This window comes from Castanea sativa, chromosome 5 (assembly GCF_040712315.1).
Source record: "Castanea sativa cultivar Marrone di Chiusa Pesio chromosome 5, ASM4071231v1".
In the NCBI taxonomy this organism is placed as follows: Eukaryota; Viridiplantae; Streptophyta; class Magnoliopsida; order Fagales; family Fagaceae; genus Castanea; species Castanea sativa.
Window position 1 is genome coordinate 36,987,636 of NC_134017.1, and position 16,833 is coordinate 37,004,468.

The 16,833-nt window shown below is 37.8% G+C and overlaps 1 pseudogene; it reads right to left on the minus strand.

Annotated features, from left to right (window-relative positions):
• LOC142635133 (protein LATERAL BRANCHING OXIDOREDUCTASE 1-like) overlaps positions 1-13,570 on the minus strand; it is a 23,449-nt pseudogene extending 9,879 nt beyond the window's left edge.
• Between the last annotated feature and the right edge of the window lie 3,263 nt (positions 13,571-16,833).

The window sequence follows — 16,833 nt, forward strand, 5'->3', positions numbered from 1 at the left end:
ATTTAGAGATTTGATCGACTTAATTGGGAGTGATTTATGGCTTGAATAAATGGCCGATTGACTTTCCAGCACTGTATCAGTTAAGGCAGATTTTTTCCTATTTTGGATCTGCTAATTTCAGACTAAATGAGCTTTTATTTAGGGTTTTATTATTTAGTACGTTTTTTAGGTATTTTCCTTGTTTTTAGGTGCATTTAATGCTTTTTAGGTCAAACTTGATTCCTGATATGGTAAGGTATCAATTAGGAGTTATTTCAGAATATATTTTCTTGTCTGTCAAGTTTTGTGGAGTCCTTAAATAGGCTCTGAAGTCTGTAAACGTTTTTTAGAGAATATTGTTGAATAAAATTCAGAAAAGGTGAGGCTTTGCTCTCTTTTGGTTCTTCAAGAACTGTGAACTTATCAAGGATTCTTCCTTGTGGCGTTCAAACTTTATACCTTTGGTTCGTGATTCTTTATAATCATTGGGTCAAGGTCAACTTATACATTTGGTTCGCGTTTCTCTTATAAACGTTGGGTCAGGGTTTCTATCATAAATCTGATTTTTAGCTTTCCTGGGTTAAATATTCCAATATTTTTGTTGGGTCTCAAAGCGTGTCGATTGAGGTTCGCATCAATCTACCCTAGAAATGGGTTGGATCTATTGAGTGAGATCCTAGAGACAGGGCTGGGCTGGGTATGAGTCGATCAGATGCAGGGAAGCCCAGGCAATCCGTTCCTATCAATCATTCATTAGGAAGCAGTGGAAGAAAGAATCATCTTTTGAAATCTCATTGTTGAAGGCGTAGAGAGGGCTGAAAAAAGATAGGAGATTTTTTATAGACCATACCGATCTCGCTCCCGCAACAACCACTCCACCACAAACCACTAGTCTTACACAACCAGACCCACTAAGCAAACCCATACCCATAAACCCACCATTGCCAACACACCCACCACCTTGCCAAACCAACCACCACGACAACAACCTACCTCACTTTGGTACCCATCCAAAACTGAAACCCATTCCAAAGCTGAAACCTACCCAAAACTAAAACTCAGCCGATTTGATGGGGTTTGTCTTTGATGATGCACGAATATTGTCAGTGAGTTGTAGGCTCCAGATCACACCAATGTGGACCTGTGGAATAAGAACAAAAGGACCAAACAAAAGGCACCAGTGTGGTACCAGCCAAAAACCCTCCAAAGGTCAAGTCAATAAATGAGAAATCTTTAAGAACTCTATAGTGAGAGAGCTAGGTATTTTCTGCATACTTGAAAAAAAAAAAAAAAAAAAAAGGAGGTTTAGTGCTTATATAGTGGCAAGTGGTGAACCAAGATCCCTCAGAAGTAAGGATTTTTCCTTGTAGAAGAGATCTGGTACTAGGGTTTCCATTATTCTAAGATGTCTTTCCATATGGGGAAGATGTGGGAATGCAAATAGAGCCTTTGCGCATGATATGCAAGACATTTCCATATGTGAGTTTTTGTGAGAGCCAAGCAAGACCACGTAGGACATGTTAGCTGTTCCATCTCATCAACCTTATGGTCACCCGTCACCTCAAGTTCACCCGTTGGTTTGGTGGGAGACGTATCCGTCAGTTTATTAAGAGTACGTCACCTCTATTATTTTCTCTGTCATCTTTTATGAAGCTAATGGTCTCATAGAGGTCGTCTGTTCTCCTAGCCTTCTGCTTATAGGTCAACTACTTTTGTCGAAAATACCCCTATCTGTAACAACCCAAGGAAAAGCGCTAGCCACAACTGTGCTATACCTCAAAAGGACTAGTCATAATTGAAGCTCCTTGTAGTTGTTATTAAAGCCTAGATCTACCCAGTAAATACCCGATATGGGACTCATCACACACCCACACACATCACCCAATCAATCAAATTGGAGATGCCCCCTACTCTGAGGTCCCATCGGCAGTAGTTGACAAGCCTTGGAGTAATATGGGTATTTATGACCATTAATTATAGTTTCATTGAAGAAAGTGTCATTAAACGGCATAGGCAATCCTAGGTTTAAATGTTAGGTGACACGTGGCACCTGTTGGTTGGCCTCATTTCTAATTAATGGTGTCCTTTTGTATACCGTGCTTCTACGCTTTATAAATAGTTCCTCCCCCTCTAGTTATTCTCCTTACTTTGCTTTTCATTCATTGAGAGCTTTAAGGCAAAAGTGATTGTGTCGCACCATTGTTCACAAGCAATCGTCACCGTACTACCTCGCTGTCTTTGAGGAGCCTGTCACTTTGAGCCGTCGTCCACTCTTCGTATGTTTCCTTACCTCATCCTTTGTTATTTTTCATTTATTTTCCTAGTTGATTGTTACTTGCTTAGAGACCCATCAAATAGGTTCTTAGAATACCTCTGTCACTTGTAGGTGAATAGATGTCAAGTGATAAAGAAGCGACAAGTGAACAATTGTCCTCAGTTTGTGAGGGTGCGGGCTACGATGAGGTCTATTCATCAGGCTGTGAGCCCGAGGAGGATGTAAACTGGTCCCTTGAGGGGTTGGCCTATGTGCCGATAAAGGTGATTCTACCTAGGATACTATCATCTCTACTACAACCCTTTCTTTCTTCGATGTTTAGGGCCTACAAGTGATCATCCATTTCCAACATGGCAATGTAGCATTCGCGGGTGGCCATTTTATCCCCTTGTGCTTCCCCTACCCCATATTCTGTTGAGAACTTCACCAACAGGTGGTATGTGGATGTTGCTGCTCTCCATGCATTAAGTGTAGGTTGACCAATTATGGCATTGTATGTAAAGGATCAGTCGACAACTAGGAAACTAACTTCCTTAATGAGCTGCTTAAGGTATGTTCTAATGGTTACCGGCATGGTAATGGTATCCATGGGGAAAACCTTGGTGCTGCTGAATCCAACTAATGGGGTATCGGAAGGTGTGAGGCTCTCCTTGTCAATTCTCATTTACTGGAATGCAAGGTAGTAGAGGATGTCTACTGAGCTTCCATTGTCCACTAGCACCCGTCAGGTATTGAAGTTTGCCATCGATAAGCTGATAACCAAGGCGTCTTCATGAGGGTGGTGTAGCTGTCTAGCATCCTCTTCTATGAAACTAATGGCAGGGTTGTCGACCTTGGTTGCTTTAGGAGGTCTTCTAGAAATTTGGACGCTCTGCACCATTCGTAAGTACATCTTCCTTGCCTTCTTAAAGGATCCCTCCATTGTGTTGCCTCCTACGATCACCCTTATTTCTTTGAGCGGGGCTCTGGGTCTTTCTTCGACTCATCGGTTGTGTTCGGGGTCCTTTGGCGGGTTTTCTTCGCCCCTGATAAACCACTATAACTTTCACTGCTTGATGAGGGTTTCAATCTGCTGTTTGAGGTACATTCAAAAGTGTCATGCCCATGGTCCTAGTGGAAGCAATAGTACTTGTTCATGGGCTTCTTGTTTAGGTTGCCCTTCAGTTTATCCAGCCATGTTAACGCTACATAGTCCTTTATCTGCATGAGGACTTGATTTAGCAAGGTATTCAAAGGAGTAAATATCGTCATCCTCCGCGGCTAAGGCCTTGGTCTCCTGTCGTCGCTTCGGTCACTTGTTCAGGCCGACTTCCTTCCTCTGTTTGGACAAGGGTCGTCCTGTCTTTCTCTCTTCTTTGGTCTATGCCCCCTGGCGATCATTGTGGCTTCAACATTCATTTATTTCATGGCCTTGTATAGCATTTGTGCCATCGTCTTAGGGTCGTTTTTGTAGATAGAGAAAAGAAATTCTCCTAGCTGTAACCCACTGGTGAATGCAGTGACGAAGGCTTTGTCATCAGCTTCGTCAATCAAGAGAGTCTTTTTGTTGAAACTGGTCACATATGATCTTAGGCTCTCATCTTCCCGCTGCTGAAGACCTCTTGTGTCTTTGCCCCCCCCCCCTAATAAAGTGCGTGAAAAAGTGTCTGCTCGACTCCTTAAAGGTAGAGATGGTGTTTGAGGTGAGCTTGCTGAACCATACCCTCGCCAGCCCCTTGAGTGTGGTAGGGAAGGCTCGGCACATAATTTCATCTAAAACTCTTTATAGGTGTGTGAGGGTTTTGAATGACTCTTGATTGTCAAGCAAGTCCCTTGACCCATCATATGCTTCTACCTATGGCATCCGAAATTTCGTTGGGAGAGAAAAGAAAGTCACCTGGGTAGTGAATGGGGTGTCCCTCCGATGGACCAACTCATCTAGGTTGGTGGATACCCGTCCTCTCATGGCGTTCATCATCATATATATCTTCTCCTTCATCATCTACATGTCTTGGGCCATGCGAAGCACATTGGTTTCCATCTCGGATGGGCAGCTAGTATCTTCCATTCTGTCCCTCCTACTGGGGACGTTACTCTCTTCTTGGTCTTCTCTCTCTTGTTTGTCTCCTATCGGTAGGTGGCTTTCATGTTCGTCAATATCTCGCTCGCCGTGTTGGCCTTCTTGGCGTTGCTTGTTCCTTTGGTTCAACTGTTGCTCCAACTCCTGATTGCGCTATGTGAGTCACTCTACCGCTGCAGCCAAGGTTTGCACCTGTCTTTCCAAGGCGTTAGTGGGATTCCCTGTTTCCTAGGTAATGGTAGCCATTGAATGTGTTTGGACCATGCAACTCTGCGTGTGGCACAATCATTGGTTTCCCACTGACGGTGCCAACTGATGATGCATGAAAATCATCAGTGAGTTGTAAGCTCCAAATCACATCAATGTGTACCTGTGGAATAAGAACAAAAGGACCAAACAGAAGGCACCAATGTGGTATTGACTAAAAACCCTCCGAAAGTCAAGTCAATGAATGAGAAGTCTCTAAGAACTCTGTAGTGAGAAAGCTAGGGATTTTCTGCGTACCTGGAAAAAAAAAATAAAAAAAAAGAGGTCTAGTGCTTATATAGTGGCAAGTAGCGAACCAAGATCCCTCAGAAGTAGGGATCTTTCCTTGTAGAGGAGATCTGGTGTTAGGGTTTTCGAGATTCTAGGATGTCTTTCCATATGGGGAAGATGTGGGAACATAAATAGGGCCTTCGTGCATGATATGCATGACATTTTCATATGTGAATATTCATGAGGGCCAAGCAAGACCGCATGGGACCCGTTAGAATTTCCATCCCGTCGACCTTAGGGTCACCCGTCACCTCAGGTTCACCCAAAACCTCCGTTAGTTCCTCCATCATCTTTTAAGAAGCCGACGGTCTCATTGAGGTCGTCTGTTCTCCTAGCCTTTTGCTTATAGGTCAACTACTTTTGTCGAAAATACCCCTATCAATCTCCATGCTAATCTAAGAGAGAGAGAGAGAGAGAGAGAGAGAGAGAGAGAGAGGGGAAGGAAGTGTTGATGGGTATTGGGTTTGAAAAGGAGAGAGTAGAACGAAAGACCGAGTAGGAAGAGAGAGAAAGATAAATGAAATATGAGAGAGAGAGAAAGATAAATGAAATATGAGAGAGAGAGAGAGAGAGAGAGGGGGGGGGGGAGAGAGAGAAGAAGAATCAGCAAATAAATATCTATTATTTTATTATACTATCCTGCTACAATGTCATCTTATATATAAGATAATACTGTAATAAGATTGTAAAATTTGTTACAATTACACGACTGAATAATACTTGTTTTTTGTACTTTGATACTAAAGTATAACTTATTCTGACTTTTAGAAGTCTGGATACTGATATTCAAAACCTCCAATGCTTTATAAGAAAGATCCAAAGCACATCTTATCTTATTACTGTGACGGAACAAGGCTGGGTGGGCCTGCAAAAAGCCATAATGTTGATTAATTTTCATTATTTTTCCAATGAATTTCTTTGTTTAGCCAGTTTTTGTTTTTTAGTGCGATCTAACTGTCTGTTTGAGAGCTTGCATTATTAAAATCCTTGTTCATTGCAATCTTATAGAAACTTTTGAAAGCTGATGCTGCTGATCCTCTTTGGAAGATCCCAAATGCCAACAACCAATCTTTGATTTACCACCAGACAGTATTGAATTCAACAGCTGAAGCTTTCGTACAATATTATGCGAACACGTATCCAGTTTAGACACATATGGATTGAGCCAAACCAAATCCCAATTCAACAGCCATCACACAAGATAGATAACGTACGAATGACAACTAACAAGTCATCAACTACCAAGTACCAACCAGTCATTTTCAATTTCTCATCCCCAAATAAACCCAATAATCTGTCCACTGGATAGAATTATTTTTATGTTCAATTTCACAACCAGTCGAGTAATAGGATTACGAGGATTATGAGTAGTCTACACAAAGTGGTAAGTTGAAAGAATAGAAAATATTTACTCATAATTACATAAATCAACGTATTGTGAAATTGATTGTACGAGTGGTTGTGTTTTAAGAATTATTTAAGAGTGTTAAATAGGTAGGTTTAGAGTGGGCACAATTAAATTTGGTACACAAAACTTATTTACCCATTTATTGTCTATTTAAATAAATACTTCTAACTTAAACCCAACCCAACCTAATTATTATGATTTACGGTAACCCACCCAATTACCCAATAATTAAAATTACCTAAATGCTCCTAAAACTTGAAAATGACCAAAATACTCCTAAAATTCTTTAAAATTGTCAAAACACCACTTAAACCTAAAAGAAGACCAAATATGCTCAAAAACCAATAAAAATTACCAAAATACCCACTGAAACTTAAAAAATCACCAAAATACCCTTGAAACCTAAAAATTGACCGAAATACCCCCTTAAACCTTAAATTGACCAAAATACCCTTGAAACCTAAAAGTGACCAAACTACCTTATAAACCTAAGGATTGATCAAAATATTCCCGAAACCTAAAAAATGATCAAAATACCCTCGAAACCTATAAAATGACTGAAATACCCCCAAAACCTAAAAGGTGACCAAAATACTCCTGAAACCTAAATACTACTGAAATACCTCCTAAAAAATTACTCCTAAAACGTAAAAATTAACCAAAATACCACCGAAACCTAAAAATGACAAAATGCCCTTGAAACCTAAAAAATGACCAAAATACCCCCAAAACCTAAAAATGACAAAAATAACTCCAAAACCTAAAAAATTGACCAAAATACTTCTAAACCTAAAAAATGACCAAAATACTCCCTAAACCTAAAAAATGATCGAAATACCATCCGAAACCTACAAATGAACCAAAATACCACCTAAACTTGAAAAATGACCGAAATACCCTTGAAACCTAAAAATGACCCAAATATCCCCGAAACCTAAAAAATGACCCAAATACCCCTGGAACCTATAAAATGACAAAAATGCCTCTTAAACCTATAAAATGATAAAAGAAAAGCCACTTAAACCTATAAGATGATAAAAATACACCCTAAACCTAAACAATGACCGAAAATTCCTCCAAAATTAAAAAATGACCAAAATACCCCAAAACCTAAAAAATTACCAAAAAATCCCGAAAACCTAAAAATGATCGATATATCCCCGAAACCTAAAAATTAACAATACACCCCTATAACCTAAAAAAATTACTGACATTTCCTCGAAACCTACAAAATGACGGAAATACTTTTATAACCTTTAATTTGACAAAAATAACCTCAAAACATCCAAAATACCCAAACCTCTATTTTGGTAATTTTGGAGGCTTCGGGTGCATTTTGTTCATCTTATGGGTTTTGTGGCATTTTGGTCATTTTAGACATTTTGAGGAGTATTTTGGTTTTAGAAGTTTAAAGTTATTTTGGTCATTTTAGAGTTTTTATGGGTTTTTTTTTTGGTGGTAATTTTCTAGTTTTCGGGTTATTTCTGGTCATTTTAGATATTTTGAGTGTATTTTGGTCATTTAAAAGGTTTAGGGGTATTTTTTTCATTTCATAGGTTTGATGGTATTTCAGACATTTTTTAGGTTTTAGGGATATTTTGGTCTTTTTAGGTTTCGGGGGGTATTTCGGTCATTTTTTCAGTTTAGGGGGTATTTTAGTTTTTTCTTAGGTTTCGGGGGTATTTTGGTCATTTGTTAATTTTAAAGGGGTATTTCAGTCATTATAAAGGTTTCGGTGGTATTTCATCATTTTTTATGTTTAGGGGGATATTTTGTTCATTTTTTAGGTTCGAGGATATTTTGGTCATTTTTTCGTTTTAGGAGGTATTTCGTTCATTATAAAGTTTTTGATGATATTTCGTCTTTTTTTTTTTTTATGTTTAGGGGGAATTTTGGTCATTTTTTTAGGTTTTGAGAGTATTTTGGTCATTTTATTAGTTTTAAGAGGTATTTTGATCATTTTTAGGTTTCGGGAGTATTTTGGTCATTTTTTATGTTTGGAGGGGTATTTCGGTCAGGTTTCAGGTGTCTTTCGATCATTTTTTAGGTTTTAGGAGTATTTTGGTCATTTTTTAGTTTTAGGAGGAATTTTTATCATTTTTTGGTTTTGGGGGGGTATTTTGGTCCTTTTTAGTTTTGGGGGGTATTTCGGTCATTTTTTAAGTTTTATGGGTATTTCGGTCATATTTAGGTTTTAGGGGTGTTTTGCTCATTTCTTAGATTTTAGGGTTTTTTAGTCATTTTTTAGGTTTTGGAGGTATTTTGGTCAGTTTTTATTTTGAGTAGGTATTTTGGTTATTTTTAGGTTTCGAGGGTATTTTGGTCATTTTTTAGGTTTCATGGGTATTTCGGTCAATTTCTAGGTTTTAGGGGGGTAATTCAATCATTTAATAGGTTTCAAGGGTATTTTGGTCATTTTTTAGCTTAGGGGTTTTTTTTAGTAAATTTTAGGTTTCGAGGGGTTATTTATGTCATTTTTAGGTTTAAGGGGATATTTTGGTAATTGTTTAGGTTTAATGGGTATTTTGGTTTGTTTAGTGGCTTTAGGGTATTTTAGAGTTGGGGGATTGGTAGAAATAATACTTGGTTCATAATTGGGTCTAATTGGGCACCCTGTTAAAATTCGATAAACATTAATGTTAACTAGATTTAATTGGGTTAATACCCATTTTACCTAATTAAAATTTTGGTGGATGTTGATGCCCACTTTGGCAAAAAATCTCAATAACAAGAAGAAACCCAACAATATAAAAGGGGTAATGAAGAAGAATTAGCAAAGTAAGAAAAACCATTGAGCCTGAATGGCAATAATAATGGTCCATAGGCCTATAAAGCAGTAAAAATGACCCCAAAGAAAGCAAACGGGCCTAGGATAGCTCAGAGAAGGAAGTAGTAAGTCCATGGGAATCATAAGATGTAGAAACCAAACAAAGGTGGGTCGGAGGAGCCCAAAGAAAGGAATTAGTAAAGGGGGCTTGGTGTAAAGGCCAACAAACCCTAAAAGCAAAGAATATAATAATTGGACTGGGAAAGCCTGATGGATTTAGCAAAAGCCCATGGGAATGTAAGAATGAAATGGGTCAAGAATGCCCAAATGAATGAAGCAGGTCAAGGATGCCAAGAGAAATAAAATGGGCCGAGGGAGCCCAAAATGATATGAAAACTGACTTAGTAGAAATGCTAGGCAACACAAACTAAGTGAAGAAATATACACAGCATGCCTAAAGGAGGCCCAGTAAGCACAGTTAAGTGATACCATGGCAGGAGCAATGTAGTGGCGTGGCAAAAGTGTTAGTTGACCCACAAACCAAAAGTAAAAGGAGACTGAGGCTGAATTGAAGAAGAAAGGGCCCATACCCAAGCAAGACCCAACCTAGAGAAGAAATGAGATGCAAAGAATGAAGCCCCAATGACTCATCCACGCCACAAAGGGTTCAAAATAAGTAGCAGAATGCGCTGCAAGACTAGACAAATCCTAGGCAATGACAAATGCATGAACACTATGTTAGGACATATGTGGAACTTGTTAGAAACATATGTTATGTAAATTAGCTAATCCTTTAACAAAACATACTTTACTTGTAATTGGGTAGATTTAGGATGGTTTAAGACTTCAAGAAACATGTTTTTCAAGTCAAGTCTTAAAGTCACGCAAGTCTGTTCAAATAACAAGTGAAGAAGTGTTGTTCATTAAAGCTCGACAGATGTCTCGACAGAACCTATCTATCGAGGTATAATGTTGAAACTCGACTGCAGCTCGATAGAAGTTGTATTTGTCGAGAATTATAGAATCAGGATTTCCAGATCTGATTACATGCATATCCAAGTTTATTTGTGTAGGGTTTCTTTTCTCACAACCCTAGACATATATAAAGATTATTATAAGGGCCGTTTCAGTGTTGCAAACATTTTTGTTGTATCCATACACACAGATTGTGACCGGAGATAGAAATTGCCCTAGTTCATATTTCTCTCTGTAGAAACTACTGCGTCTTTGCGCCAAGGGTTTTGTAACCAATGAGCTTCTTAATTTTCATGTTGATGAACTGAAGAACTTTGCAACCAACATCTTATTCAAGATTGGTGTGTTAGTCACATACTGGGATCTGTACGAAGGAATAAATCACGTACTGGGAATCGTGCATTGAAAGGAGAGATTGTCACTACATCACAAGTCCAATTGGGTATTGAGGTAAGGGTTCAACTGTAGGTTGGTATTAAGTACTGGGATTACTTTTACTTGTAACCACTTGTTTTGATAATTATGGATTTTCGGGAGTGGTGACCTTAAATTTACCCAGTGAGGTTTTGCCTCAGTGGTTTTTCCCATTCGTGAACAAATCACCTGTGTCAAATTTATTTTTTGCTGCATTTAGTTATTTGGTGATTTGTTTGTGCTACCACGCTATTGCATGTGTAATTCAATCTAATTAATTAACTTGGCTAATTAATTGATTAATTTACCAAAAGGGGTCAATACTTTTTTAGCATATCAAGTGGTATCAGAGCGGGCACACTCTAATTAGAATTAATCTTTGTTATGTGATCTATTGACCCCTGTTGTCATGGCTACAAACAGTGGGAAAAGATATTTTATTTCAAATACATCTTGTTTTTCTAATCTTTATTTGATTAAGTGTTTCAGAAAATGTAAGTCTAAAAGTTATTTGAAAGCTATATTGATGATTATTGAAAAAGGTCTTAGTATGACAAAGAAGAAACTAAACTGTCTTAGAATGAGTGAAACTTAAAGGTTTTATTCTCAAATGGCAGATGAGAGAGAAAAGCATTCCTACTGATTGTCATGCAAGCATAAGGTGTGCTTTATGATGAAATCTACATTTAAGGTGATGGACACATGTTTGTGGTACCTTGACAGTGGATGCTCACAACACATGACTAGAGACCGTTCTCTCTTTAAGATTTTCGAGCATAGGAAAGGTGGAAATGTCACTTTTGGTGATGGAAGCAAATCGTAGATAAAAGGGGAGGGAACCATCTCTCTACCTAGACTGCCAGAGAGTACAAGTGTGTTGTATGTAGAAGGTTTGAGAGTAAACTTGTTACGCATAAGTCAGATATGTGATCAAACTCTCTTTATCAAAAGGGAAAATGGCGAACTGAAATTTGCTTAAGTCTACGTTGATGATATCATCTTCTGGTCTACAAATGATGAACTTGCTCATAACTTTTCAAAGCTTGTGCAGGCTGAGTTTGAAATGAGCATGATTAGAGAGTTGAATCACTTCCTTGGATTGTAGATTCGTCAGGAAGAGTTAAGTATATTCATATCTCAATCTAAATATGCTAAAAATATTTTGAAAAAGTTTGGATTAGAATCTGCTAGTTCTGTTCGAACGCCCATGAGCCCAAATCTTAAACTCACAGTTGATTTGTTAGGCAAAAGTGTTGATTCTTCCCTATATAGAAGCATCATAGGTAGTCTTCTTTACCTTATTGATAGTAGACCTAACATTAGTTATAGTGTGGGAGTGTGTGCTAGATATCAGGCTAATTCCAAAGAGTCTCATATGACTTCTTTGAAAAGAATCATTAAATATGTCAAATCCACTGCCGATTTTAGAGTATGGTATAGCAAGGAAACCAATGATGTCTTAGTTGGGTATTCTGATGCAAACTGAGCTGTGAATGCTGATGATAAAAAAAAAAGTACTTCAGGGGGTTGCTTTTATGTGGGTAATAATCTTGTCTCCTAGATAAGTAAGAAGCAGAATTTCATCTCATTATCCACTGCTGAAGCTTAATACATCGTTGTCGGTAGCTGTTGCACCCAACTTCTGTGAATGCAAAAACTCCTCTTTGATTATGGTATTCGTCAAGAACATCTTACCATCTATTGTGACAATACCAGTGCCATCAACATCTTTAAAAATTCTGTTCAACATTCTTGAACAAAACATATAGAGATTCGACACCACTTCATTCGGGAGCTTGTCGAAGATGGCACACTCACTCTTAAGTTCATCCACACTGATGATCAGAAGGTTGATTTGTTCACTAAGCCTCTTAATAGCAAATGATTTGAATTCTTACGCCAAAACATTGGTGTAATCTCCCTGGAGTGATTTCTTCTCTTTCTCCTCCTTCCTCATGCATTTGCATCTAGTTTTATGCTTTGTTTGTCTAACATGTCTTTGTTTGTTTGTTTTTCAGTTTTGCTTTATTTGTTTTTCATAAAAAAATTAAAAAAAATTAGAAAAATAAAAAAATAGTGTGTTTATGTATATTGGTACTTGTGTACCCTGGATGGCCATTGAAACAATATTTTTAAAACTTTGTATCTCTTGTAACTTAGACGAGTATCTTAATGCACAACTAAGCAAGTGAGCTTTGTGGCTCGTGTTTATGATGAGTACGATTAAGTTTGTCTCTTTTACACTTAATACTCATATCACCATTTTTTATGGGAATGACTAGAAAGAGAAAGACATAAATAACCATCTCACCACTAAAGCCAGCCAATCATGTATAACATCTGTGTGCTTCGACATAGCAAAACTGTGATGTTTTTAGCTTACATAATTGGGTATTTCTTCTCTCTCTATATATGCCCATGCATGATATGTTCAAAAAGAAAATATGCAAAGAAATTCAAAAGAAAAAAGAATCAAAATGCTTTTAAATATGGTTGCAAGAATGTTTCTAGGAGATGTGGGAGTTATAGGATGTACTTCAAAGGTGATAGTCCCCATCAAGCAGTTATGATTGTGTGTGAGTGTATTTGATTCTCTCATATCTCAAATTGTCATAACATGAGAAACTTGTGCAATCTTGCTATGGTTTTCACACACAACACACAAAAACTTCTTTGCTACTTTTGATACATGTATGGGTACAATATGATTTGACAATCATAGGGAATATATGTGTTAATGTATACTCACTAAACTGTCTTGACTTGTTTTTTAAATATAAAATTGGTTAGACTTGTTTAGTGTGTCTGTGTTTTGGATCTTGAATGCTTTGTATTTATGTTGAGGGATGTTTTGAAAGCTTAATATGTTTATTGGCTCTATGATTGCGCAGCTTGCTTGTTGCATTCATCTCTGTGTTTTTTCTCCTTGAAAAACTCATTTTCTTCAAGTTCAGCAGTTTTCTCAACAGATCTCGACGAATTTCTCTTCTATCAAGCTTTCTCTTTTCTGTCTCGATAGCATCTCGATAGATCTTTGATCCATCAAGATTTTTGGGGTTTTTCTTAATGCAGTCTCGACAGCATCTTGATAGCTACTTCGATCCATCAAGAGACCTTCTGTATGGCCAATAGATTCTCAACAGCTTCTTGATCCATCGAGGTATTTTTGCCGTTGACAGCATCTCAATAGCACCTCAAAAGATTACATCTGTCGAGATTTAGTGCTCGATAGCTCCTCGATCCATCGAGCTGCGATTTCTATTCAAGGGTTGAACGCTAAATCAAATCTCATTTTCTCAGTTCTCTCTCGACAGGAACACTTCTCTCTCGCCCCAAACACTCTCCTCTCACTATAATCTCCACTGCTTTCAAGATTTCAGCCTAGTCAAGCTTCAATCTTGTGGTATGAACTTCAAATCCCTCTTTCCTCATGCATTTCATGCATTAGACCTAGGTTTTGGGAGTTTTGAATTATTTTTGGGGTTTTTGAGATTTTTGTGAAAATTTTGGGTTAAGTGTTGTTTAATTGATGCTATATGATCATGCATTGCATTCTATTAGAATTTTCACAATGTTTCATGCATTTAGATGTGTGCTTGATTGTTGAAAATTGTGTGCTAATAGGTTTGGATTGGGTTTCAACCCATTATGAATTTTTTTGCACGTCACATGTTCATGCATATGTAGTCTTTCTTTTCCTTCTATTTGTACTTTATTGTGATCGTGTTTAGTTTTTTTTTCTCTCTCTCTCTCTCTCGGATAGACTGCGTTATGGCACCCAAACAGTGCAAATCCACTCTGACTCAAAACCCTCTTCATGGTTCTGGGTCTTCTTCTTCTTATCTTCCACCTCCTCACGTTTGGTTCCATGATGAGAAGGCCGAAAAGGACTTCTCGGAGAACTTTCAGAGACGTGGTGTTCATTCGGAACGCTGAGTCATTCTCTCGGATTTTTTTGACACTTCTTTCCCTGACGTCATTCGGACTCAAGGTTGGGCTTCTCTTTGTGAGAGTCCTTTGAGATGTCCCGTCATGATTATAAAAGAGTTTTACTACAATATACACGATGTTGATACCTCTGTGCCTCGGTTTTCTATGTTCATGTGAGGTACACGTATTGTAGCTACCCCGAATCTTATATTCAAGGTGTTGCATATACCGAGGGTAGCGCATCCTGACTACCTTGGTTGTGCTCGTCTCCAGATCATGTTTAGAGATGATCTCATCTCTCACTTTTGTGAGACTCCTTCCATATGGGGTGGTAAGCTAAACACCCCATGCTTGGGCTTTGCCAAAGGTCTGAGGTTCCTTAATATAGTGATGACATTTGCTCCTACTCCATTGTCTCACTATAACTCCATCACTGAGCCTCATGCTTGTTTTCTTCTTGCTTTGATGGAGGACCTTACCATAGACTTCCCTTCTCACTTCATCACATCGATCATCGATATTTATCAGGATACGGCTACACATGATGAGATTATCTTTCCTTCTGCTATCACGCATATCCTTTGACACTTTTCCATCGAGATTCCTCATACCCCTCCTCTCTATCCTATCATGGGTGCCATTGACACCAATACTGTTCGCCGGAATGAGGCTCAGCTTTGACCAAAGCGACCATGTGTGGTGACTCCAGATCCTACAGCTTCTACTGCCCTATCTACCTCCGCTCCTTCTTCCTCAACTAGTGGTGTTACCCTAAAGGCCATCTTGGCGTAGCTTCAATGCATGGATGCTTGCCTTGACACTCTCTCAGATGAGTTGTGTCAGGTGAACACATGTGTCGGTCGTATAGCTCGACGACAGGCTTGCCTTGGTGGTTTCACTGTTTTTCCATCTCCCTCTCTGAAGGCTTCGTTAGATTAGGATGGTAGTGATGATGATGGTGATGGGGATGCTAGTTTTTCCAATGATGTAGAGATGACGTCCTCTTAGTGACTTGCCCTTTGTCATTCGTGACAAAAAGGGGGAGTAGTTTTGTTTAAGAATAGTCTTGTATTTAGGAAGAGAGTTAGCATATGACATTTTTGTTAGGGAGAGTGTCTATATTTTGAGGGATGTAGTGAGGATTTTATGTACTTTTCTTTTCTTTATCTTTGGTTACATTATCCTCTTGTACACCGGTCTTGTGACCATTTATTTATGACCTACATTGTATTTAGTTTCATCTATATATATGATAATGTATGTTGCTTTTCACCTATCTCTTCATGTGTTGTTAATTTTCTCTCTTTATACACATGTTTCTTTATGTATGAAATCCTTTATTTCTATTTCACACTAAGATGCCTTGATGAGTTTTGTTTAAAGTGTTCCAAAAAGACAAGTTGTGAAAATCTATCATGCCATAATCTCTCTTCTTGCAAAGTTTTTCAAAAGTTTGTGTTAGGGTTAGATTTTATTGTATTCAACAAGTGGTTATGAGTTTAGTGATTTAAGACTTCTTTCATAATTCATTTGTTTGTTGTGGTTTTGCCACGGATTGCTAAAAGGGGAGATTGTTAGGACATATATGGAACTTGTTAGAAACATATGTTATGTAAATTGGTTAATCCTTTAACAAAACACACTTTACTTGTAATTGGGTAGATCTAGGATGGTTTAAGACTTCAAGAAATATGTTGTTCAAGTCAAGTGTTAAAGTCATGTATGTTGTTTTTCACCTATCTCTTCATGTGTTGTTTCTTTTCTCTCTTTATACACATGTTTCTTTATGTATGAAATCCTTTTATTTCTATTTCACACTAAGATGCCTTGATGAGTTTTGTTTAAAGTGTTCCAAAAAAACAAGTTTTGAAAATCTATCATGCCATGAACTCTCTTCTTGCAAAGTTTTTCAAGAGTTTATGTTAGGGTTAGATTTTATTGTATTCAACAAGTGGTTATAAGTTTTGTGATTTGAGACTTCTCTCATAATTCATTTGTTTGTTGTGGTTTTGTCACGGATTGCTAAAAGGGGAGATTGTTAGGACATATATGGAACTTGTTAGAAACATATGTTATGTAAATTGGCTAATCCTTTAACAAAACACACTTTACTTGTAATTGGGTAGATCTAGGATGGTTTAAGACTTCAAGAAACATGTTGTTCAAGTCAAATGTTAAAACCATGCAAGTCTGTTCAAGAAATAAGTGAAAAAGTGTTGTTCATTAAAGCTCGACAGACGTCTCAACAGAATCTATCTATCGAGGTTTAATGTTGAAACTTGACTGCAGATCGACATAAGCTGTATCTGTCAAGAATTACAAAAGCAAGATTTTCATATCTAATTACACGCATATCCAAGTGTATTTGTGTAGGGCTTCTTTTCTCACAACCCTAGACATATATAAGGATTATTATAAGGGTCGTTTTAGTGTTGCAAAAGTTTTTGTTGTATCCATACACACAGACTGTGACCGGAGATAGAAATTGT